This window comes from Quercus robur, chromosome 11 (assembly GCF_932294415.1).
Source record: "Quercus robur chromosome 11, dhQueRobu3.1, whole genome shotgun sequence".
Taxonomy (NCBI): domain Eukaryota; kingdom Viridiplantae; phylum Streptophyta; class Magnoliopsida; order Fagales; family Fagaceae; genus Quercus; species Quercus robur.
The window spans coordinates 51,998,086-52,022,544 of NC_065544.1; the positions used below are offsets into that span (position 1 = coordinate 51,998,086).

General features: G+C 40.6%; 1 long non-coding RNA gene across 1 annotated transcript in view; it reads left to right on the forward strand.

Annotated features, from left to right (window-relative positions):
* The first annotated feature begins 2,615 nt into the window (after positions 1 to 2,615).
* Positions 2,616 to 24,459, forward strand: part of LOC126707498 (uncharacterized) — a 52,801-nt gene continuing 30,957 nt past the window's right edge. The window contains exon 1 of the long non-coding RNA XR_007648978.1: positions 2,616 to 2,699. This is a non-coding gene — a long non-coding RNA (uncharacterized LOC126707498). The remainder of the gene's footprint in view (positions 2,700 to 24,459) is intronic.

Here is a 24,459-nt window from a genome sequence, read left to right on the forward strand (position 1 = left end):
TAAGCATTCAAGTTCATTTATGTCACTTTTTTGTATTTGATGCAACTAGAAACCTTTTCTTTTCTTTTCTTTCCTTTTTTTCTTTTTTTGTAGAAACTGTATTTTTCATATATTTAAAAACTTTAGTGGAATAATGGATATGATAAACAAGTTTGAAAAGCTGAGTTTCTTATTTGAATGCATGGAATTTTCATATTTTTAAATTATTGTCAATTTTATTTAATGGCATGTCATTTTATGTTCATGTGTTTCATATATAATCCAATGATGGGTAAACAAATTTAATGGGTAAAGAAGTTTAACTGAGTAATCATTTTTTCTTATTCTAGAATTCCTAATACATGTAGAAAGGTTAGGAGGAAGAGAAATAAGAAGAATGGTGCGGTTGGTGGTACAATCACGGTCCCCTAGTCCTATGCTAATGGAGGTTAAGAACATTCTTCAAACTTAGGTACTACCTTTATTTTTCTCTTTTTTAAAAAAATGGAATTCTGGAGGGGTTTGTATGATTGTTGAAGTTGGAAAAGTGAGATAAATGGGTTTATTGAGATTTGAGGATCACTTAAATGATGGAGCTTGCACATGTTCTTTTCAAGAGAAAATGGGCAATCAATTTATTTGTTATTTTGATATGCAGGTTAATTTTATTTTCTTGAATATAATTTTTTTGAAGTTCTTCACCTTTGATGACCAATTCATGGACATCTTTGGGCATAAGGCTCTTATTAGTAGTTGGAACTAAGTTTTGGAATTTGAAAATTTCCACTTTATTTTTAAGTGAATATTCCCCATTGTGTTTTAAGCATTTGTAAAATGTAGAATAAAAATCAATTAACGTGACTTCTCACTAAATAATTAATTCACCTACTAACTTGGCTTTCCATAATTTTTATTATCCACAAGTAATAGTATTTTTTTTTTTTAATTTTTACGAAAGCCATCATGTTATGTATGTATTTGTCGTCTTTATTTGGTTATTAGAAAGGATTATAGCTGAAAGTTTAAATAGCGTGTAAAACACCAATGTTTAGACCTCCAAATTAAAATTACCAACACAAACTTATAAACAAACAATATATATGCGGAATATGAATATAGGCTAAACCCAAATTGGAAAAACACTCTAAACCATAATTAATCACAAACACAGCAGCAATTAAATGATAAAGAGTATGAGAAGAGAGATGCAAACACAAAGATAACACCACGATGTGTAGTTGAAGAGGAAATCGAAGTATTTGGCAAAAAATCTCTCCACCACTCTCCAAGCGGTCAATAATCCACTAGAGAATATAGTTGGGATACATGAATAGCAGAAGACCTTCCAAGCCTAATCTACCTAGTGCACCTAAGCCCTCCAAGCTTCTTGCTCTAATAGGTTTATGCCAAACCTTCTCTTCTCTAAATTACCGGATCCTGCAATTGCCCATTGCATCAACCAAAATGAATTGGTCCCTTCTAAACTGCTTCCCAAGCTCAAAATACCTCTTCACTAATACGAGTATGGTGAGATAAGGATTTGGCTAAATGTACCTCTCAAGGATATGTCAATGGAGAGGGTGAGAGGAGAGGAATTTGAAGAATCAAATGGTAAATATTGTGGATGAGTCAATCTTGTTTTTCTCTATAGTTTCTATCTCAAAATTCTCTCTAGAAGCTTTCTACATTTCGTGAGTATAAGGGTATTTATAGTAGGGTGTATGAGGAATGCGAAAAGTCATTTTGCAACAAACGGCATTCTAGCGACTCGACCTCGTGAGTTTGAGTTATGAGCTAACTGCCTAGCCAGACTGAAAGTTTTGTCCAGTAGTGCACCAGCTGTCGTGACCCTTCAACTCCCCTACATGCTTCACAAGTGTGCCACCTTTGGTAACTTGCCAGTCATGAGATCCAGTCGCGAGACTCTTCTTGAGTGCACACATCTTGAGTTTTCTTCACACTCTCTCTCACACACTACCCTTACATAATTTCCACCTAAATACAGGGTATCTAATGGCTAAATTACAAGCAAATTTGGCACGAAATAAAGTCAACACATGATTGAATAACTTCAACCTTACAATAACAATGTCAAAAACATTTTTGTAAGGTGGTTCATGACTTCATTCTCAACAATTTAAGTAACTAAAATACTATTATTACTTAATTCTGCCATTTATCATTAAAAAAAAAAAAAAAAAAAAAAAAAAAAAAAAAAAAAACTCAAGGATGAAACTGAACATCAAACTAACTAGGTTTTTTTTTTTTTTTTTTTTTTTTTTTTTTTTTTTTTTTTTTTTTTTTCTAGAGGCAACCTGACTAGGTCATCTACCATAAGTTGGTGATGACTACAAAGGAGTACATGTGAGAGGTCACAGTCATAGATCCTAAATGGCCCGTGAAAATGGCGCCTAGATTTTTCAAGGTGGCAGATTATATAAAGTTGAGCAAGCAAAAATGACAAGAAAGGATTAAGCCACTTTATGACAAATCACGAGCCGAATTCTTGGCTTTTGAGTAAATGCCAAGCTTGAGATGTCTTGATGTCGTTCATTTTGATTATGGGTATTGCTGTAAATTGGAATGGTGCTATTTGCATGGTTGTCCCTTGTTATTTGATGTGGTGCATTTAGCAGGAGAGAAATAACCGGCACCTTGAGGATTCAAAAAAAAAAAAATTCAGATCTTAAACTATTCTTTTTAAGACTCTTTAGGACTAGGTTGTAGTGTTCGGTTTTTGTTCCTTTGTTTCAATTCATGGTTTAATGGACTTTTATACTTTATGTGCTTGATTTTATTGTAAAAGGGAGCTGCTAGTTCTATTCAGATTATTGCTACACTACAAGAATTTTATTGTATCATTATTGTTACACTACACGAATTTCATTATAAAAGGAAGTCACTCGTTCAATGCTCTATTTTCAATCATTAACCAGTTGTTGTAAATCCAGTCACTCTAAAATATTCATCAAAACCATGCTACAATAGAGAAGGTAAAATTCTTAATGGTGGCATAAAACTATTAATTCTGTTTTCTTAGATATAGTCTGTTGCATTTAGTTTATTATATGACACACACACACACACATACACAAGTTCCTATTAAAAATATTGTTTTATGTTAAGTGATAGAGGTTGTACATATCAGTAGTTGTATCTATTACTTGTATTCTGTACATATAGGAGTAAACTATAGTAGCATAGTATAGTTAGTGATAAACGGTTGTCGTTTATATTGTATAGATTAATGAGTTAGCTAGGTTGGTTATAGGTCTAATCCATGTGTCTAGTTTGTATTGGATAGTTCATTAGTTAGTTATTTTCTGTTACTCTTCCCGCCTCTGTTCTCACTATATAAGAGAACAGAGCATGATAATTTATTCAATGAATTCATTTTACAAGTTTCACATTGTTCTTTCTCTCTCTCTCTGAGTTTTCATTTCCTCCATTTTTGAACCTTCGAAGCTTGTATGTGATTCAATATGGTATCAAAGCTGAACTAGTTTAGAGATCATTCAAGTCTGGTATTCTCTGATTCTTCCTAGTTCAATTACGTTTGTCCTTGATTCCTTAGTGGTTCTTTCAGATCAATTAGAAATTCTCTTCACTGTGTTTCTGTTGATTCTTGCATTAAGGCCATCATCTTCTAGGTCTTGATTTCTTTAGCATATTGAAATCTTGATCTTGATTTTCTTGCTTATAGTTGAAATTGAAATCTTTGATCTTAGGGTTTCAATTCCCAATCTACAACTTTCTGTTGTGATTTCATCAAGATTGTGAATTGCATCTTGATTTGATCTAGTTTTTACATCATTTCACAGAATTCATTATTCGTTTCTTGAAGAATTCTCTAGAAAATCAATTCTTGTTTTCTTTGTTTGCTAATTCTTGCTTGGGACTTTGAATCTTTATCATTTTTTATAATACTGCACTAAGTATGACCTGAAAGTACCTCTAGTGCTACCACTTCTATTGTCCAGCCTTGGGAAAACACCTCTAGTCCCTATTTTCTATCTAGTGGTGATAACCCAGGTGTTTCTTTGGTGGTTCAACCTCTCACTGAGGAAAATTATAACACCTGGAGTAGGGCAATCCTTATTTCTTTGGATGCCAAAACCAAATTGGGTTTCATTGACAATTCTATTCCTAAGCCTTAATCTATTGATCATCTGTATTACACAGCATGGAATAAATGCAACAGCACAGTCTTAGCTTGGTTGTTTAATTCTATTTCTAAGGACTTACAACCAAGCATAGTTTATTTCAAGACTGCTAGAGATGTGTGGCTTGACTTGTAGTACAGATATGGCCAAGGAAATGCACCTACAATCTTTGAATTAAGAAAAGAGATTAGTTCTTTGACCCAAGAAGATTTAAATGCATACTACACCAAATTTAAGGGACTTTGGGATGAGTTTTCCAATCATAGGACATGTACATGTGGTCATCAAATTGAGGATTGTACCATGTCTTTTCTGATGGGACTAAATGAATGAGACTTATGCTGCTGTTAGAGGACAGATTCTTCTTATGGAGCCTGTGCCTCCCTTGTGCAAAGTATTCTCTCTTTTGCTTCAAGATGAAAAGTAGAGAAAGGTGGGAGCTAGGAAGAAAGTCTTGGTTGATACATCAGCAGCTTTGGCAGCTCTAGGATCCAAGTTTGGTAATACCAAGAATTTTACTAAGTCCAAGAATGGCAGACCATAATGCACTCATTGTGGAGCCATGGGACATGTTGTTGACAAGTGTTACAAGTTGCATGGTTATCCTCCTGGGTATAAATTCAAGAACAAGGGTGGTCAATCCTTTGCAAACAATGACATTGCTACTGAAGATCATGCTAGTGAACCTGTCACACTCACCAAGGCTAAATATCAACAATTGGTTGGATTGTTGAATTCTCAGTGTCACTTTGGCTCTCAAGCTCCACTAGAGGCATATTTGGACAATACTCATCATGTTGCTACCATCATTACTCAACCTTTAGTGGATGTTCAAGCCCAAGAATTATCAGGTATCTGTTTTACCACTTCTCTTGAGCATTCTATCTTTTCTTCAAGTGTCAATACCTCTCATATTAGTTCCTATCTGTTTTACCACTTCTCTTGAGCATTCTGTCTTTTCTTCAAGTGTCAACACCACTCATATTAGTTCCTATGACTGGATTCTTGATAGTGGTGCAACTGACCACATGGTGCACTCCATTCATTTCTTTACTTCTATTACATCTTTTGTTTAGATTTTAGTTAGACTTCCTAATGGTGACATGGTTAAGGTGTCTCACATTGGAACTATTAAAGTTTCAGCAACTCTAACTCTAGAGCATGTCCTTTGCATTCCTAGTTTTTCTTTCAATCTTATTTTTATAAGTAAACTGACCCAAAATCCTTCTTGCTACTGTATTTTCCTTTCTCATTATTGTTTTCTTCAGGACTTATAGCATTGGAAGATGATTGGGTTGGGTAAGAGACATGGGGGACTGTATACTTTACAGTGCACTGATTCCATCACCTTACCATCTTCTGTTTTAGAGGTTTTATCCAGATTGCCATCCTTTCTTTGTAATAAAAGTGTCAATGCTTGTAATCTTGACTCTTCTCATGCTGTTGTTGCTTCCAATAATGTTGTTAGATTGTGGCATTACAGATTGGGTCACCCCTCTTCACAAAGATCAGCTTTGTTAAATTCTATTCTACCTGATTTGATTTCATGTAATAATAGCAATTCCTTTGATTGTTATGTATGTCCTTTAGCTAAGTAACACAAATTGCCTTTTCCTAAGTCTACAAGTGTTTCTTTATCTTGCTTTGATTTGATCCATGCTGATATTTGGGGACCTTATTCTACCCCTTCATTGAATGGCTAAAGATACTTTCTTACTTTGGTTGATGATCATAGTAGATATACTTGGGTTTATTTAATGAAACATAAATTTGATGCTTCTTCCTTAGTTCAGACTTTCTTTCAAATGATTCCTAATCAATTCCAGGTTTCCATTAAGGTGATTAGGACTAATAATGATCCTGAATTTGCTCTTTTTTCATTTTATGCTTCCAAGGGCATCTTACACCAACTGTCTTGTGTTGAAACACCACAAAAAAATGTTGTTGTTGAAAGAAAACATCAGCATTTGTTGAATGTTGCAAGAGCCTTGAGATTTCACGCAAACTTACGTTTAAAATTCTGGGGGAATTGTGTTCTTACAGCCACATATCTTATAAACAGACTTCCTAGTCCTCTTCTAGGTAATCTCATTCCTTATCAGAAACTTTTGGGTCATTCTCCATCTTACCATCATCTTAGATCCTTTGGTTGCTTATGCTATGCCTCTACTTTAACTAGGAACAGATTCAAGTTTGATCTTAGAGCAAAGGCATGCATATTTCTTAGCTATCCTTTTGGAACCAAAGGGTATAAGTTGTATGATTTGTCCAATAAATCTGTTTTTCTTTCTAGAGATGTCATTTTCAAAGAATCTATCTTTCCTTTTAAGCATTGGCTGTCTAAATCTGCCCCTAGTCCTACTTCCACTTCTCACAATGTTTTTCCCCGTCAACCTTCACTTCCAGAGTCCATTCCTTCTATTTTTGAATTTTCTCTTCCTTTCTATCCTGTTGACACTGTTGTACCTCCTAATGAGTTTCCAGATCTTGTTCATCATGTTTTGGATTCTTCTCCACCTGTTATTGCTGTGCCACCTGAACCTTCTGTTATTGCTCTCCCTTACCTTATTTACCTATTGTTAGAAGGTCTAATAGGTCTCATAAACCTCCCTCATACCTTCATGATTATCATTGCAATTTAGCTTCTGCATACATTCCTGATCATCATTGCAATTTGGCTTCAGCTTCCCTCATACCTTCCCATGATTCCATTTTTCCTGACAGTCCAGGTATCCTTTATCCACTTTCCTCTACTCTCTCTTATTCTAAATTGTCTAATGCACATAGGGCCTTTACTGTTGCCTTGTCTGTTGCTAAGGAACCTACTTCATATGTTGAAGCTTTGCCTGATCCCTTGTGGCAAGTTGCCGTGAAGGCTAAGATTGATGCACTTCAGGTAAATTAGACTTGGGTGTACAAGATTAAGCTTAAAGCTGATGGTTCTATTGAGAGATACAAGGCTAGACTTGTTGCTAAGGGCTTCACTCAGACTAAGGGTATTGATTTCTATGAAACTTTCTCTCCTGTGGTAAAATTTGTGACTGTTAGAACTCGTTTGGCTGTGGCTACTGTGTATGGTTGGCATCTCTCTCAATTGGATGTCAATAATGCTTTCTTGCATGGGGATTTGAATGAGGAGGTGTTTATGGTTCCTCCTCCTAGATTTGGCAGCAAGGGGGAGGTGTGCAACCTCACAAAGTCTCTTTATGGCTTGAAGCAGGCAATCAGGTAGTGGTTTGCTAAGCTCTCATCCACTCTTCTTGATCATGGTTTTATTCAATCTAAATCAGACTATTCTGTCTTCACTAAGGTCAGCAAGGGTTCAATTCTCATCTTACTAGTCTACCTGGATGACATTCTAATAGCTAGCAATAATGTGGAGGTAGTCAATGCTTTCAACGTTTTTCTAGATGACAAGTTCAAGCTCAAGGATCTTGGTACCTTGAACTATTTCTTAGGCCTTGAGGTTGCAAGGATTGAGAAAGGCATTAGTTTGTGTCAAAGGAAGTTCACTCTAGAGCTACTTTCTGATACAGGTCTGCTAGCAAGTAAACTTGCTGATGTGCCTATGGATCAATTAGCCAAGTTTAGGGGCTCAATGGGAGAGGATGTTCCAGATCCATCCTTATATAGAAGAATTAAAGGCAAGCTACTCTATTTAACTCTCACCAGGCCTGACATCTGTTACTCAGTGCATAAACTAAGTCAGTTTATGAGTTCCCCTAAAGTTCCACATCTACAAGCAGCCTATAAAGTGCTTAAGTGCCTAAAGAAGACACCAGGACAAGGCTTAAACCTATCTATAAATTCAGAATTGAGACTCAAAGCCTACTGTGATGCTGACTAGGTAGCTTGTCTAGACACCAGAAGGTTAGTTTTAGGGTTCTATGTTTTCCTTGATGAGTCTCTCATATCCTGGAAATGTAAAAAGCAACAAGTGATGTCCAGATCATCAGCAGAGCAATGGCTACTGTCACAAGTGAGATTGTTTGGTTGTTGGCCTTGCTTAAAACTTTTGGCTTAGATTACAATCATCCAGTCTCTTTGTATTGTGATAGTAAGGCAGCCCTATATATTGTTGCAAATCCAGTGTTTCATGAACGCACAAATCATATAGAGGTTGAATACCATTTTATTCAAGACAAAATTTAAGATGGAGTGATTAAGACATTCCATGTACCTACTAGACACCAGATTGCTAATTTCTTCACAAAGGCACACGGATATAAACAATTCTGCTTCCTTTTATCCAAGATGAACTTACTCAACATTTATAGTTCATCTTGAGGAGGAGTGTTAAGTGTGTTGAGGTCTAAAAAATCACAGTAAAATAAGCCCAAGAAAGAATAAGCTAAGCCCAAGAAAAAGTGAGTTAAGCCCAAAAAAAAAAGAAAACGCAGACCAAGTCCAAAGGGATTATACGAAAGGCCCTGAGGATCCCGAAGCCTAGAAAAGGAAAAGCAACCAAAGAAAAAAGAGAGAGAACATCACAGCAAAGTATAAGACGCAAGGATCCTCAGGCACCATCAATAAGCGCAAAGAAAAAGAAGACCAGGACAGATCGATAGAAAGAAGACAGAAAAAGAAAACAAGAAAAACAAAAGAACGCAAGCAACCCTTCATGGCACAGACAGAAAAGGCGTCGGGGAACCAAGACAAGGAAGAAGAATTATAACAAAACAATTTCAAAAGGGCAGAACAGGATTCTGCCCAAATAGGAAAGAAACAGAAAGGTAAAAGACGCCAGAAGTGAGGATGCCGAGAAGGGCATACCTCAGCACATCCCAAAGAGGATGGCCAACCAGAAGCTTTCGAAGGAATCAAAACCAAGAGAAGAAAAGAATGAGAGAAAACGGAAAAGGGGACTTACCGAGATGATGAGGACAGAACATACTCTGTTTGCAAAAGACCAAAACAGGGGAACCAACGGTTTCCCAAGACGCCCAGAAAAACTCCACTATAAAAGGAGAGGATGGGCTGTGAAGAAGGCAGCGAGAAAGAAAAGAAAGGAACAATAGAAAGAAGAGATTCCCTAGAAAATTTATCAGAAAGTCCAGGCAGAAAGAGAATACTAAGGGAAAACAAACATTGCTTCCCGATATCCTGAAAAAAAGCAACTATGGCACATACTCGAATCCAACGAGAATCAAACTTCGCAAGTTTTGAAGGCTGAAATAGCCATTCAAGGCTGCAATTTTTGAGCTCGATTGGACCTTGTATCACGTCCTAGTAAGCTTGTTGTAATCAAACAGATAATGCTTTAATGAAATACTGTTTCATAATTCCCAGGATCCTTACAGTATTTTTTTTTATCGTCTTGCTAACCCTGCTTTTCTTTTCTTTCTGAGCTCACGTTGTTAATTTTTGGCACTCCTCGATATCCTTGTTTGTCATCTTTTTTGTCAGGAGTATTTCTCTGCATTCACTTGATTCTTAAACAGCCATTTAGCTGCGGTGAGTCAAGGCCCAGTCCACCAAATCCTTTCCTTTTCATTCAGGCTCGGGATCCTTGGGCCTGAGTATCCCGAAAAAAGCACTCTCACATTTTGGCGACTCCGCTGGGGACTGGGCAAAGAAGAAGGAAGAAACGATCCCTTCACAGAGAATGCCTCCAAGACAAAGAAACAGCAAAGGAACCAATGTGCCACCTACGGCCTCTGAGCCTGTAGGAGAAAACGAGGAAGTCTCCAGGCAAGGAGGTGGGATACCCTTGGTGGAACAGGAGGTTGTGTCGGAACAAAGACACGCAAGACAGGAACCAGAGCTAATGGCCAGGATGACAGCAATGTTAAAGGATTTGGAGCAAGAAGTTCGTCTTCTCAAAGAAGGCAGGACACAGGAAGTCAGAGACAACATTCCCCCTACTGGCCACCAAGATGGGACCCAGCCAGAAGGAGGGTCAGCAGTAGGAGGAAGAGCCAACCCTCAGTATTTGACACTGGCAGACGTCAATGCCCTCCTGGAGCAAGAAAGGGAAAAACTCTCAGGGATCCCCAAGCAATTCTCTCGGGATCCCCCATTCCCTCTAGAACTCCTTGGCAAACCATATCCTAAGGGATACGAACCCCCAAAGTTCCATCCTTTCGATGGGAGGAATGGAAGCGCCGTGGAACATGTGAGCAGGTTTGTCCACACTATGGGCCCCTATGCAGGAGACAAAGAATTATGTCTAAGGAAATTTGCCAAATCTTTGGTAGATAGGGCATACACCTGGTACACCACGCTGAGACCCGGGTCCATCAAGACCTGGGATGAGATGATGGAAAAATTTTGCGCCAAATATTACCCTGGTGAAGACAAAATCACTTTCCAGAACCTGCAGATGGTGAGGCAGAGACCTGGAGAAGATCCTGTTCAGTTTATTAAAAGATTCGAAGATGTGTCTCTAGACTGCTATGGAGACCATGAAGAAAAGGAGCTCGTGGAAACCTGTGTAGCCAACATGCTTTTTGATTACAGGCTCAACCTTGAAAATTTATGTATCACACAGTTTGCTGACCTGCTACAGAGAACCAGAAGGACAGCGCAAACTATGAGAACAAAAAGGCTGCCCGCGTCCCAAGCTATGACAGCATCAGCAGGAGAGAAAAGGAAGAGACCAGATGGGAAGGTGTTTGAGGAACCACCAGTGATCCCATGCACAGCTGAGGAGCTAAGCCATGTCCTAGACAAATGGATTGGAGATGGGGTTGTCAGGCCATTCACTGTGTCCAGGCCACCAACCGAGGAAGAAAGGAAGAATCCTTTATTTTGCAGAATCCATAATTATGTGAAGCACTCCACCAAGGACTGCTGGACCCTTCGCAGGCTCTTCCACAAAAAGTTGAGGGAAGGAACCTTGGAACTCACTCAGAAGGAACCAGAAGTGCAGAGGAACCCCTTACCTAACCACAAAGAAAAAGGGGTGGTAGCAGTAGTAATACATGGGAACCCAGCAGAGGCAGGAGAATCTGAAGGATCCTTCCACCCGAGTACAGTTAAGACCCTCCAGAAGAATCCTAAGTTCAGGTCACTATTCAATCAACTAGGATTCGGACCAGAAGCAAGAAGAGTAGCCACAGAGTCTCTCATGAGTATAGCAGCAGATTCAGGGATGGAATGTTTTACAGCTGAGTCACATACTAGTCGAGCTTTCCTGGAGACAACCAATGCAATAACTTTCACTGATGAGGACATAGAGATTGAGCACCCAGACCACCGTAGACCCCTTTATCTAATGGCCACCATAAACGGTGTTCAAGTCAGAAGAGCACTGGTGGATACAGGGGCATCACTCAACCTCATAGTTTTGAGTACCTTGGAAGCTGTTGGCTTAGCTGACAGAAGGATCCTGGGGACCCCCATGGAGATAACAGGATTTGGAGGATCGGTGGAAGCAACAGAAGGATACGTGCAGCTAGCCTTAAGGGTAGGGCCAATAGTAGCTTTGACAAGGTTTCATGTGATTAATGCAGAAGTTTCTTATCACGTGCTGCTGGGACGCCCGTGGCTTCATAAACATCGCCTTATTCCATCCACGTTCCATCAATGCATTAAAGGGAGACTGAATGGGAGGCCCATAAGGATCCCTGCCAATCATAATCCTTTCAGCCAGGGAGAAGTAAACTTTGCAGAAACGATGTTTTATGATGAGTTGGAGCCAGATGATGAGAACCCCACCCCGGGGACCCCGGGGGCACCTATCCTAGAAGAAGAAGAAGGAGGAAGGGGCACCCGTGACCTGAGAAACCTTTTAGAAAGAAAAAGACAAAAGAGGGAGCCCAGCTCTTCAGGATCCCGAGAATGTGTGGTGGTGCGGGAACTTGGGGGAAGACTAATTTATCGTTTGTGAAGGTGCGCGGGACCCGAATGCATTGTGCAGGAAGGTCCCGGACCACCAAGCTGCATGATGGCCCAAGAAGAAATCCCAGAAGAACCAGTTAAGGAGGCCCAGATTCAGCCCGAGGAAGAACTGAAGGAAGTAGACCTGGGAACAGAACCAGGATCCCGGAAACCTGTTTTCATTAGCAGTCAATTGGTGGCTCAAGAAAGAGAACAACTGGTAACCTTACTTCAAAATTCAGAGATGTGTTTGCATGGACTTATGATGAGATGCCTGGTCTAGACCCGGAATTGGTAGTCCATTCTCTTAATGTGGAACCAGGGGTGAGGCCAGTAGTCCAACCAGCCAGGGTCTTCCACACTGAGGTAGAAGCTCAAATAGTCCAAGAAGTCAAGAAATTACTAACAGCTGGTTTTATCAAACCCATCCAACACCCAAAATGGCTTTCCAACATTGTACCTGTGAAGAAGAAGAATGGTCAAATCCGCTGCTGTGTGGACTTTCGCAACTTGAACAAGGCATGTCCTAAAGATGAGTTCCCCTTGCCCAATATCGATCTCCTTGTAGATTCAGCTGCAGGAAGCTCAATGTTCTCATTTATGGATGGGTACAGTGGGTACAATCAAATTCGCATGGCAGCCAAAGATGCAGAGAAGACGGCATTCAGAACTCCGATTGGGAACTTTTACTACACTGTAATGCCCTTTGGCCTCAAAAATGCGGGGGCTACGTATCAACGGACCATGACAGCCATTTTCCATGACATGATGCATGAGGAGATGGAAGATTATGTAGACGATATTGTGGTCAAGTCGAAAACCAGAACAGGACATTTCCAAGTACTTGAGCAGGTCTTTGAAAGATGCAGGAAATACAAGTTACGTATGAACCCCATGAAGTGCGCCTTTGGAGTGTCTGCTGGAAAGTTCCTTGGGTTCCTGGTACATCACAAAGGCATAAGCGTGGATCCAGCCAAGGCCACAGCTATTGCCACGATGAGAAGACCAACTACTGTTAGAGAACTCAAAAGCTTCCTGGGAAGAGTCTCCTATATCAGGAGGTTTGTGCCTGGTTTAGCCTCAGCTACGGCAGGCTTATCAAAATTACTGAAAAAGGGAAATGAATTCACCTGGGGAACAGAGCAGCAGGAAGCTTTTCAAAGAATTCAGAGCATTATGAACCATCTGCCCACCCTCCAGGCACCAGTACGTGGGCGACCTCTGTTGCTATACTTAGCATCAAACTTTCAGGCAATAGGAGCTTTGCTGGCACAAGAAGATGACCAAGGAAATGAGCAGCCCATATATTATGTAAGCAGAACACTCAAGGATACCGAGACCAGGTACCCCAGAATAGAGAAAGCCTGCCTAGTAATCGTTTATGCCTCCCAAAGGTTGAAGAGGTACTTCTCAGCTCACCAAATCCTCTTGGTAACCAAGTCCCACCCCATAAAAGCACTCCTGCACCAGCCCCTCTTCACGGGAAGGATGGCACAATGGCTAGTATTGCTCTCACAATATGATATAGGCACAAGAACTCCCAAGGCTGTAAAGAGCCAGGCCATAGCAGATTTGCTAGCTCAATTCCCAGGGAAGGAAGAAGGCCCGCTGAGCGAAGAAATCCCTGGTGAGGTAGCAGTGATGGAGATCCCAGGGAAGAAATGGACTATGAGGTTTGACGGGTCAGCTACAGCAACTTCAAATGGAGTAGGAATTATGCTAAGCTGTGAAAATGGAGATGTCATCCCCTTGTCTTTCAAGCTTGATTTCTCATGCTCTAATAATGCAGCTGAGTATGAGGCATACTTGACTGGGTTGGCTATAGCACTCAGCATAGGAGTGAAACATATGAGAGTGTTGGGAGATTCTAATCTGGTAGTCTCCCAAGTGAAAGGTGACTTTGCACTACGGGAGCAAAGTTTAGCAGCCTACAGGACTTGGGCACAGAGACTGGAGATGGAATTTCAAACCTTCAGCATAGAATACACTCAAAGAAGTGAAAACAGGTTTGCAGATGCTCTCGCCACCCTGGGATCCCAAATACCATTTGATGGGAGAGATACACTGATAAAAATAGGAAGGCAGGAACATTCTATTGTGAGGATCCTCCAAGGGATGTACCCAGGGGAATCCAAACAGTGGGATTGGAGGGACGAAGTCAAAGAAAGGATGAAAGAGGTAAACCCTAGAGGGAACATCAAAGAGCTAATGGATTACACTCAGATAGAAGGAGAATTGTACAGAAGACTGCCAGGAGGAATACTGTCCAGATGTATCGCCGAGAAGGAAGGAAAGTTGAAATTAGAAGAATTACACGCCCAAACATGTGGAGTTGCAGAAAAAGTCAGCCTATACAGGAGGATGCAACGCATGGGGTATTACTTGCCAGATATGGACAAGGAAGCAGCAGGCATACAGGGGAAATGTAAGGAATGTCGTTTGGCAATCGATAAAGAAGAAAGCTACGCTGTGTTTGTTACGGAAGATTGGCGGGTTCCTTTCATAGGATACTTGGCTCAGGGTATCCTGCCAACCGACAAAGAACTGGCCCATAAGCTCAAGAAACTAGCGTGCAGGTATTTCTTGCAGAACGACATTTTGTTCAAAAAAGGATACCACGGGGATCCCCTCAGATGCCTGGGACCAAAGGAAGCTAGAGAAGTAGTCAGAGAGGTGCACTCTGGGGATTGCGGAAGTCACCCAGGGAAGAGAAGGCTGCACAAGCAGTTACTGTTGTTGGGGTATTACTGGCCAACGATGAAAAGAGACTCTGAGGAGCTGGTCAAAACATGTCATGCTTGCCAAGTCCTCGGGGATGCGATTTACACTCACCCAAATGTCCTACAGGATATGACGACACCATGGCCTTTTCATACTTGGGGGCTCGATCTCATAGGGCCCATAAACCCTCCATCCAATGGTTATATATGGATCCTGGCAGCCACGGAGTACTTTACAAAATGGGTAGAGGCAATTCCTTTGAAAAAAGCTACTGGAGCAGCTGTAGCAAATTTCATTCGAGACCACATCATTACAAGGTTCGGGATCCCCAGAAGACTTATCAGTGACAATGGAACCCCATTTATAAACAAAGATGTGAAGGGATTAACTGAAGCATACCACATCAAGCAGGGAAGATCTACCCCATACTACCCATAAGGAAACGGCCAAGCTGAAGCTACTAACAAGGTAATATTAAAAATCCTTAAGAAAATGAAGCATGAGTATGGAGGAAAATGGAGTGACCATCTGGCAGATGTGCTTTGGGCATGTAGGAGCTCTGTAAAGACAGCCACAGGATTCTCCCCATTCTCCCTGGTTTATGGAACAGAGGCCATTAGCCCTGTGGAGTTAATCATTCCTACACCAAGGGTAGTTCTTGAGGAAAATCAGGGAGAAAGTGAAGACGCAAGCAATGAAAAGAGATTAGTAGATCTGGAAGGAGTAGAAGAAGAAAGGGAACTGGCCAAGAAAAGGAGCCAAAGATACCAGCAAAGAATGACCAGAGCATATGCACAAGCAGTACGCCCAAGAGTATTCACCAAAGGGCAATTAGTGCTAAGGATGGCGGAGCACGTGAGGAGGAACCTGCCAGGGCCTTCCAAGTTCACCCCAAAATGGGAAGGACCCTACATCATCAATGCAGCTCATGAAAGTGGATATTATTACCTTGCCAAAGAAGATGGAACAGTCCTGACAGAACCCATAAACGGGAAATGGCTGAAGCAATATTATGCATAAGGACAAGGGGATCCCCAGTACCTCAGGGTCCTTTCACCAGCTTCACTATCTGCTAAGTTCCTTTTTATTTTTGTCTTTTTATTTTCAGCCTTTATCAAGAATTCAGGTCTAAGATAATTTTGTTCAGGAACATGTGATAGATTGACACTTTGTGGTCAATGCTACACCAAAAGACTTTTTATTTGTTCCTAAAAAAAAAAATGATCATGTTTTAATGGAATTCCTGTTTCTGCAACATTTAAGTTTTTCTTTACTGCAAAGACTAAATATGGATAAATTCAAGGAAGGATACCTGAGTCAAAAAAGGGGAGAATGTGTAATATCCTTTTACATATGGCCCAGGATCCACCTCACAAATAATTTCAGATATCCCACAAACAGTCCCAAGTGCATAGGTCTAGAATCACAGAATAAAAGAAAATATCTAGGATACCTAGCCTAGCACTTGGCAAAAGGGGGAACCTGTCAAAGTTCATGAACTGGGACCGTATCTCAAAAAAAAAATATATAGAGAAGGATACTAGTGTACCCAGTTCAGTACTTGTACAATAAATCACCAGGTACCTGGACCAGAACTTACAGTGAAGCCTGTGGGAACCATGGTCCAGGACTCAGAAAAGAAAAGAGTCACGAGAAAGTAAAGACAATATATATATCCAAGGAAAAAGGCAGATTCACATACTAAGAAATAAGAAGCAGTTTTGAAGCACAAAAGAGAAAGCAAAGAGCAGAGCAACGTTCAAAAAAAAAACTTATACAACCCCAAATTGTTCATATAAATGAAAAAAAAAAAAACTAAGGAACGAGGCCGGCCAACAGAGAAGCATCTGGAGAAATGGCAGGAACAGCCAAAGAAGAAAGGATCCTCTGCCGCTTGACTTTCAAATCTTGTAAAACTTTGTGAGCATGAGCCAAAGCTTCCTCAGCAACAACTATCTCAGTGTCTATACTCTTGAATGATTGCCTTTGAAACAGCATATGAGCCAGCAGACGCAAGTGATCCAGCAGGAAAGACAAATTAAACTTGGCCTCTAGAAGGTCCTGCACCACCCCTCTCCATTCTAGAAGTTTTTCTTCAGACAACGAATCAACAGAGGAATTCCTTAGAGAAATCAACACAGCACACAGCAACTCCATCAAAATATTGCCTAGAAAAATGCCTCCCCTGAAGCCACTGGTAAAATCCCCGTGACTCTTGAGCAGGCTCTCTAGCAGCGGCAAGCCCTCCACAGGAACAGAGAAGCGCAGGAAGCTGCCATAAGAAGACCCAAAGACATGAAAGTGGCTGGCAGGAAGACTGTTGAATTCCAAAAGATCGAAGCGAGCCAGGAAAGAAGAAAGCTTTGAATCAAGATCTGAGGCAGCCACCTTCGAGGCATCCCCCATCACCGCGTCACCACTTGCAGAAACCTGAGGACTTGCAGCCTTTTGCTCTGGATAAAGGTCAGCAACTTCAACAGGTCTCACAATTCCTTCAGGGATAACAGGCTCAGAACCTGCAAAGCCTGTATCAATATTCAAAAAAAAAAAGAAGAAAAAGAAAAGAACAGATTTAGAAGAAACAAACCGGTTCCAGTTTCTTGAGGCAGAACCTCTTCTTCCTGATCTCCTGACGTCCCCAAAGATTTTGGGAAGGAACATAAGGCAAGTTGAAGAAAAGGTGAAGGACCGATGGCAAATTGGCTAAAGGAAGGGATAGATGCAGGGGGCTTCGCCATATATATAAAAAAAAAGAGAGAAAGGGGGGAAAGAAAAAGGAAAACACGATGGAGCAGCTTACACTCACCTTCTGAGCTCTCTGATTCTAAAGAAGAGGCAACACTGGGAGCGGGTTTCTCACTGATTTGACCTAAAAGGAAAAAGAAGGAACTCAAGAGAAACTGGAAAAGAAAGTAAAGCATAACGCCACTTCAAAAGAAACAAGGTTTACCTGTTTGTTTGGATAAAGGAGTGTCTCCCAAAGCATCCTTATCTGACAAGGATTGAGGAAACACAGTCCTGATAGGACTAGGAGTGCGTGCAAGATGGGGACTTTGAGATGATGGGATCCTAGAAGCTTTGGGATCCTGAGAATCCTGGGAACCTTGCATCGGCTGCCCAGTTTCCTCAGCAGGGTCATCAGTAGGGGGCTCCTCCCCCATAACAGGAAAAATGACAGAAAGAGCTGTGATAGTTTCCTCCCCCAGAGCCTTGCCAGTCACAGGAGGGGATACCTCCACCTAAAGAAAGGAGAAGCAGAGAAGGCAATACTAAGTAAAAAAAAAAAAGAGAAAACAGCAGGAATGCTAACAACACAGAAAGAACAGAAGAAGGGGAAACACACGTACCACGTCGTCTTCAGAAGATTGGCTCTTACCCTTCTTATAATCAGACTTGCGCTTGGACTGCAAGGGAAATCACCACTCGTCAGCAAAGATAGAAAATGAATGCAACAAAAAAAAAAGAGAGAAGAAGGAAAGAAGTCTTGCCCTTCTCTCTCTCTCTACAGATTCTCTGGAAGTCTTTTGCTTACTACGAGTACGCCCAGAGGGTCCTAAAGGAGGCTGGGATACCAAACCAGAGGATCCTAAAGAACCATGGACTGAAGCAGTCACAGGAACCTGGGGAAAAGAAGACTCTACCTTGGTCTTCTTCCGGGTCCTCGAAACTAAAGGTTCCCTGACATCCTTGTCTTCGTGAGATGCCAAGTGTGCTTGAGATTTCCCCGTTTTCCTTCTTTTTGCTTCAGAGCCTATCTCCACACCCCCTGCACTTTCGCCAACATCAGCAGCTTTCATTTTCTTCAACTTAACATCCTTACCTTTAGCAGTAGCAGCACAAATTGTCTCTGTTGCACCCTTTTTGATGGGCACCCCAGAGGAGGTACCAATGATAAGACTGTCGCCCAGCCAGGCCTCAGGAAAATCCTGTCCATAAGTCACCCAACCTCCCCTAGAGGAATGCCACTCTGCAAACCCAGTCTTACTGCTTGCAGCAGCAGAAACAATCCCAGCGGTAGGAAGGGATAAATGTCTATTAGCTGTCGGAGCAGAAACAATGCTAGAATTCGGGACTTCCCGAATTGTACCAGTACCAACATAGTCAACAAAAGATTTTTGTACTCTTCTCCAATAACCGGTATAGCCACTGGAAGCAAAGACTCCTCTCTGGGAGTTAGGCACTACGAACTGGGGGCTCCTCCGCGACCAATAAGAAAAGGCCTGCAGCCTCAAGAAAGGATCCAAGGAAGGAAGGGATGGCACCACATCCTTGAAAACTGGCGGAATGTCTTGATCAAAACCAAACTGTCGGAGCACCCGGTGTGCTGAATAATGAGTGTACTTTGGGCCACTTGAAGAGGGCACGGGAAGCCAGGAGGGGCTAATGCAGGCAAGATAAGCCAGACTGCCCTCATCACCACGGCGCAGGTCGAAGGTATTACCTGTTGAAGATAAAAAAGAAGACAACACAAAATCACACACAAAGCCAGGACCAAACTCACGAGGAGATCTCCAACATAAGCTCCCTGCTTGGTCAAACAACTCCACAAGATTGAGGCCGCCACCTTTTAAGCGAATCCAACGAAAAATAATGGGAAAAGCATCAGTAGAATTGCCACAAAGACCCTTCACTATGTCGGGGGATCCTTGGAACTTGTCCTTCACAAACTTCAAATTTCTACACTTAGCCAAAGTAGCTGCAGAACGGTCCCACATGAAAATCTGAAGAATGGCACAGTGAAGAGATGAAGTGATCACATAGCAAGAGTCACCCTCAGCCTCATCTCCATGAAGCTGGTCCAGTTGAGAATAAACATGACCCAAGAACAGAGGGGCCAAAGGATACTGGGTACCCCGAGCCAACTTGATTGCCAACGGAAAAAATAAAGACTTAACTCCGTACCCAGGGAACTCACTGAACAAAAATTTACTAAGCCAAAAGGCCAGGAAACCGGCCCACCTCACTTCCTTATCCTTTTCACGAGAGAGGGTCATCACCCATCTCCCCATCCTAGCCGGCTTACCACCAGGAGAGGCAGAGCGACCACCAAAATGACCAAATAATTTCTCTTCCACCACGAGATCCTCACCAGAAAGATCAATATCAAAGGGATTTTCTTCACCTAACACCGGGAGGAGGAAGTTATTAACCACATCCTCTAAGGTGATTGTCAATTCACCAGTAGAAAAGAAAAAAGTATGAAGGGAAGGACACCAACGACGTACCAGATGCCTGAGCCCTTTGGCGTCTCTGAAACCCTCAAGGTTTCTGGAAATAGCCACTGCCTTTAGGATGCCAGCGCGCTCCAAACGACCCACAAACTCAGCATCAGACAGTTCCTTGTCTACCCATATAGGCCAACCCTGAATCTTTCCCGGAACAAAATCAAAGAAAATAGGAACCGCCTCTCGGATTCCTTGTCTGATCTGGAGATCAAAAATCTCTCTAGGGTCAGGAACCTGGGCGGAACCAGCGAAACCCGCTTGGCCAGAAAATAGCCAAACGTGAGGAGATGGAGGAGCCTCACCATGAGATATATGAGGAAAAAATAAACTGAGAGAATACCAAGGATCCCGTAAAGGGAAGGCCGGACGTTTAGCAACCTCGCGAGAATCGCTCGGAGCAGAACCAGAAGAACCTTCCCCCTCAGAAGGACTGGGAGTACGCTCTCTCCTCTTTCGAGAAGAAGAAGAAGCCATGGAAACAGCACACACTATGAGAAGAAAAGAGATTGAAAGTGCGAAAAAGGGAAGACCAGAGTAACAGAGAAGAAGAAAAACTCAGGGAATGAAAAAGGTTCAGAGAAGCAAAATGATAAGATGAAACGGCTACAATAAAGGCGCAAGTAGCAGTTGGGAAAAAAACAGTTTATGAAAAGACGCGCCAGTTGCAAAAAATTTAATTTGAAGAGAGGGTTAATCAGCAGTTATTAATGAGAAGCAATGGGAAACGAGATAAGTGGGTAGGAGAGTTTTATCTCAAATACTCAACTGCCACGTCCCGTGTAAAGAGGGAGCTGCGAAAAGTAATAATTATAAAAGAACACAACACGCAAAAAAGGGGGCGACCAAAAGCAGCAGAAGAGAGCTGGGATCCCACAAAAACCTAAGGAAACCTAAATCACTCACGCGTGGGCTTCAGGCAACCCACGAGCTCGGGGGGCTAAATGTTGAGGTCTAAAAAATCACAGTAAAATAAGCCCAAGAAAGAATAAGCTAAGCCCAAGAAAAAGTGAGTTAAGCCCAAAAAAAAAAGAAAACACAGACCAAGTCCAAAGGGATTATACGAAAGGCCCTGAGGATCCCGAAGCCTAGAAAAGGAAAAGCAACCAAAGAAAAAAGAGAGAGAACATCACAGCAAAGTATAAGACGCAAGCATCCTCAGGCACCATCAATAAGCGCAAAGAAAAAGAAGACCAGGACAGATCGATAGAAAGAAGACAGAAAAAGAAAACAAGAAAAACAAAAGAACGCAAGCGACCCTTCGTGGCACAGACAGAAAAGGCGTCGGGGAACCAAGACAAGGAAGAAGAATTATAACAAAACAATTTCAAAAGGGCAGAACAGGATTCCGCCCAAATAGGAAAGAAACAGAAAGGTAAAAGACGCCAGAAGTGAGGATGCCGAGAAGGGCATACCTCAGCACATCCCAAAGAGGATGGCCAACCAGAAGCTTTCGAAGGAATCAGAACCAAGAGAAGGAAAGAATGAGAGAAAACGGAAAAGGGGACTTACCGAGATGATGAGGACAGAACATACTCTGTTTGCAAAAGACCAAAACAGGGGAACCAACGGTTTCCCAAGACGCCCAGAAAAACTCCACTATAAAAGGAGAGGATGGGCTGTGAAGAAGGCAGCGAGAAAGAAAAGAAAGGAACAATAGAAAGAAGAGATTCCCTAGAAAATTTATCAGAAAGTCCAGGCAGAAAGAGAATACTAAGGGAAAACAAACATTGCTTCCCGATATCCTGAAAAAAAGCAACTATGGCACATACTCGGATCCAACGAGAATCAAACTTCGCAAGTTTTGAAGGCTGAAATAGCCATTCAAGGCTGCAATTTTTGAGCTCGATTGGACCTTGTATCATGTCCTAGTAAGCTTGTTGTAATCAAACAGATAATGCTTTAATGAAATACTGTTTCATAATTCCCAGGATCCTTACAGTATTTTTTTTATCGTCTTGCTAACCCTGCTTTTCTTTTCTTTCTGAGCTCACGTTGTTAATTTCTGGCACTCCTCGATATCCTTGTTTGTCATCTTTTTTGTCAGGAGTATTTCTCTGCATTCACTTGATTCTTAAACAGCCATTTAGCTGCGGTGAGTCAAGGCCCAGTCCACCAAATCCTTTCCTTTTCATTCAGGCTCGGGATCCTTGGGCCTGAGTATCCCGAAAAAAGCACTCTCACAAAGTGATAGAGGTTGTACATATCAGTAGTTGTATCTATTACTTGTATTTTGTACATATAGTAATAAACTACAGTAGCATAGTATAGTTAGTGATAAACGGTTGTCATTTATATTGTACAAATTAATGAGTTAGCTAGGTTGGTTATAGGTCTAATCCACGTGTCCAGTTTGTATTGGATAGTTCATTAGTTTAAATTTTCTGTTACTCTTCTTGTCTCTGTTCTCACTATATAAGAGAATAGAGCATGATAATTTTATTCAATGAATTCATTTTACAAGTTTCACATTGTTCTTTCTCTCTCTCTGAGTTTTCATTTCCTCCATTGTTGAACCTTTGAAGCTTGTATGTGATTCAATATTTTACATGTTGACATCATGTACACATGGCGCTAAATTATTGTGATAATAAGAAATCCACGTCCACTTGAAATTTATTTTCCACCATCGAACTACTATGCTAAATGACATTCCTTTAAAACTTTACCTCTCAGTTGTTCAACTGCCTGTCAATGTATATCTGCCCCTCAGTGATATATCCAGTAAGATCGGGAGTTGGATGCATAATGTCTGAGCAAACAAAGATATCAATGTTCAAGATTATTTTTTTTTAATCAATGTTCAAATTTTTTTTTTTTTTTTTTTTTTGTAAATCAATATTCAAGAAATGATTTGTCATTAAAACAAGATTGAAGAATAGGTGAGATGATATGAGAATGAGAATCCATTACCATCATTAGGCAATGCTAAAATCATAATTTGTGTAATGGAGCCTTTCCGCCCTTCAATTCTTCCAGCACACTCGTAAATTGTTTCCAAATTAGTATACGCATACCCAGGATACCATGCCTTCCCCGCACTTCTTGACTGACACCAAAGACCTGCACAGTAGCAGTCAGTGGTTTGTGTCAAGCAAATTGTTTTAGAAAACTTTTGAGGCTCTTACAGACTACTCAAAATACTCTGGACAAACAGAAAAGTTTTGACTTTCAAATATACTAGGAAGCCGTGTAAATTTTGCAAATATATTATATATTTCTAAATATTAAAACCACAAAAAGATGTTGAAGGATGTACAGGCAGCTTCATGCATCCTTACACTGACCTCTATTTTTTTCATAAATTATAGTATATGGCACAGCCCCAGTGCAAATTAAGGCGTAAAGATTTTACATTACCTAACGAAGAGCATTAGCATAAGAACTCGTATTTGTAAGTATGACAACAACATTCATAAGCCAAATATTCAGCAGTAGTAAGAGCTATACGAGGAGTGATAATATGTTCAATTGTAGGGTCATTTTCCTGTAAAAGAGCATATCAGAGGACACACAATTAGGAGTGTTCGCAGTGCGGTGTGGTGCAGTTTTAGGCCATTTTTAGTATCGCATTTTGCGGTGCGGTTTAGCTAAAACCATAACTGCATCGCACTTTGTTTTTGAGGTCATATGTGTGGTGTGGTATAGTTTAGAGTTTAGTCAAAACCATAATCACACTGCACCTCATTTTTGCGGTCACATGTGCGTTGTAATGTATAAGATGCAGTTTGAATGGCTTGAAGTTGATATATATTTCAAATTTTGGGCTTTTCCTACCCAATCCAAAACTAATTTTTCCCTTTGTTTTAGGCCAAGTTCTAAACTATTGAGCTAATTTTCCTTATTTTGGGCTGGCTTTCCCAGTTAACACTTGCTAGGGTTATCAAATTTTTTTTTTTTTTTTTGAAAACTAGGGTTATTGAACTATTAATAATATATTTAATATTAAAAATAAATAAATATATTAATATATATATAGAGAGGGTGCGATGCGGTGCAATGCGGTTTGTGCGGTTTTTTATTATAAAACCGTAAACCACACCGCACCATCCGATGCGATGTATTGTTACTTGCGGTGCGGTGCAGTTATGCCATTTTGTGAGTGATTTTGGTACAGTTGAGCAATTTGTGCGGTTTGGTGAACACTCCTAGACACAGTTTATGAATGCAATTCAAACACTATAATTTGCCCTATTTTCATTTTATAATATTAAAAAATTATTTAAATCAAAATTTCTTTTTATTATGTTTAATTTTGACTCATTTGAATTAGTAAATGCCTTTGTTTAATTTATTATTGACAATTAATATTAGATGTACTCACCAATCTAAAAGGAAAATATTCATTCTGTAAATTAATATTATGCTAAAATGTAAAACTCACTTTCTAAATTTTATTTGTTTCAGTCCTTTGATTTTTTTTTTTTTTTTTTTTCATTTCAATTGTCAATATTTCAGTTCTTTGATTTTGTTTTGCCACAATTAACTTATAAAAAAGACATTTGATTTTGTTTTGCCACAATGAACTTATAAAAAAGACAAATTATTACTCT